Here is a 1,776-nt window from a genome sequence, read left to right on the forward strand (position 1 = left end):
ACATGCTGTTCAAACAGCAAAAGAAGGAACAGGAGAGGAGTTCCACGCAGCCCTTTTTAAACAACCAACCCCCCCCCCCCCATTCCTCAGGCAGGGCGGATCGGGAGCACACGCCAGGCTGTTGCTCCTCCTGCCGCTGTCGGCGTGACTCTCGTGAGGAGAAGAGAAAAAAATAATAAAAGGCTTCACTCATGGAGTGACCCACACTGCTCCCCTGTCCAGTAAAGCTTCCCCCCCATCAGCTCAGCTCTTCTTCACCCACCAAAGTGCTGCCCCTGCTCGGCTCCCCTTGCTGTCACCACACCCCCTCTGCGTGCCCGGCCGATGGCCTGAGGGGGAGCGAGCAATCACGGTGCAGGGCAGCTAGCAGCGGCTATTGCTTCTGGGCTCATTGTGGGTAGTGGGCAGCATCCTGACTCCCCTGCCACTGCGCCTCAACAGCAGCACATCCCGCCCGCAGAACCAAGGTGGGGAAGAAGATCGAAAGACGTGGAGCCACAGACTCCCCCCTTTCCCCCGCCCCACAGCTCGCCTCCTTGGGTGGGACCAGGGCGCGCACAGGGTGAGTGGAGTTTGCGACAAACTTTAAAATGCATGGGGCTGTTTGTGACTAAATGGGACAGAGAACATAAAGGAATGCAAGGGAACATGGAGGTAATCTAGTCCAACCCCTTCCCAAGGCAGGAATCCTTCCTTCTCTTTGAGAGCTGTCAGTGGCAGACATGAGGGAAATGCTGTGTGTGTGAATGAGAGAAAGAAAGAATGAGAAAGAAAAAGAAAGTTACAGAGAGAGATACAAGAAAGAAGGAAGGGAAAGAAAGAAAATAAGTGGGGAGAGAGACACAAAAAAGAAGGGAGGGAGGGAGAGAACTTATGATCACAATTGAACCCCAAATTTTGATTGCTAAGCAAGAGCGTTGTTAAGTGCGTTTCACCACATTTTCCAACTTGGCCACAACCACCCAGTCACATGACCAAGCCACTCCCACCCAGTCACATGACCACCAAACCACTCCCACAAAACAGGCCACCCCTACAGAATAGGTTCTAAAATATTTTGAAACCCACCACTGTTAAGCATTCATTCCTAAACCCCGTTTATGGCAGAGAGTGAATTTTTGTACAGGGAGTAAACATAACATCAACCTGTTTCTTAAAATGGGAGAGATGAAGAGAGTTTTTCCCCCTTTCCTTTCAAGGACACTAATAGTCAATCTCATCATCCTGATGGGAATAATGAGCTTCACATTCTCCAGTTGGCTGAAGGGCACAAGAAGCTCTCTGCCACATAGCAAGCCAAACCATTTGTCCAGCTGATACTGATGCAGCCTGGCAGCAACAGTTGAAGCATTCGTGTAGACAAGGATTTCCCAGCCTAGGCAGCTTTAAGACGTGTGAGTGAACCAGTGGTGGGATTACAAAATTTTTACTACCGGTTCTGTGGCCGTGACTTGATGGGCGTGGCATGGCTTGGTGGGTGTGGCGGGGGAAGGATACTGTAAAATCTCCATTCCCTCCAGATCAGCTGGGACTCGGGAGGCAGAGAATACATGGGGGCGGGGCCAGCCAGAGGTGGTATTTACTGCTCCTCCGAACTACTCAAAATTCCTGCTACCGGTTCTCCAGAACTGGTCTGAATCTGCTGAATACCACCTCTGGGTGTGGACTTCAACTCCCCATGTCTTAAAGTTGCCTAGGTGGAGAAGTCCTTATGTAGTCCGTGTCTCAATCTTGTACAAAGATGCTCTAGATCACGGGTGTCAAACTTGCTGTGTC

This window comes from Thamnophis sirtalis, unplaced genomic scaffold (genome assembly GCF_051295495.1).
Source record: "Thamnophis sirtalis isolate CommonGarterSnake01/CBP01778 unplaced genomic scaffold, rThaSir2_p1.2 scaffold_6, whole genome shotgun sequence".
NCBI lineage: Eukaryota > Metazoa > Chordata > Lepidosauria > Squamata > Natricidae > Thamnophis > Thamnophis sirtalis.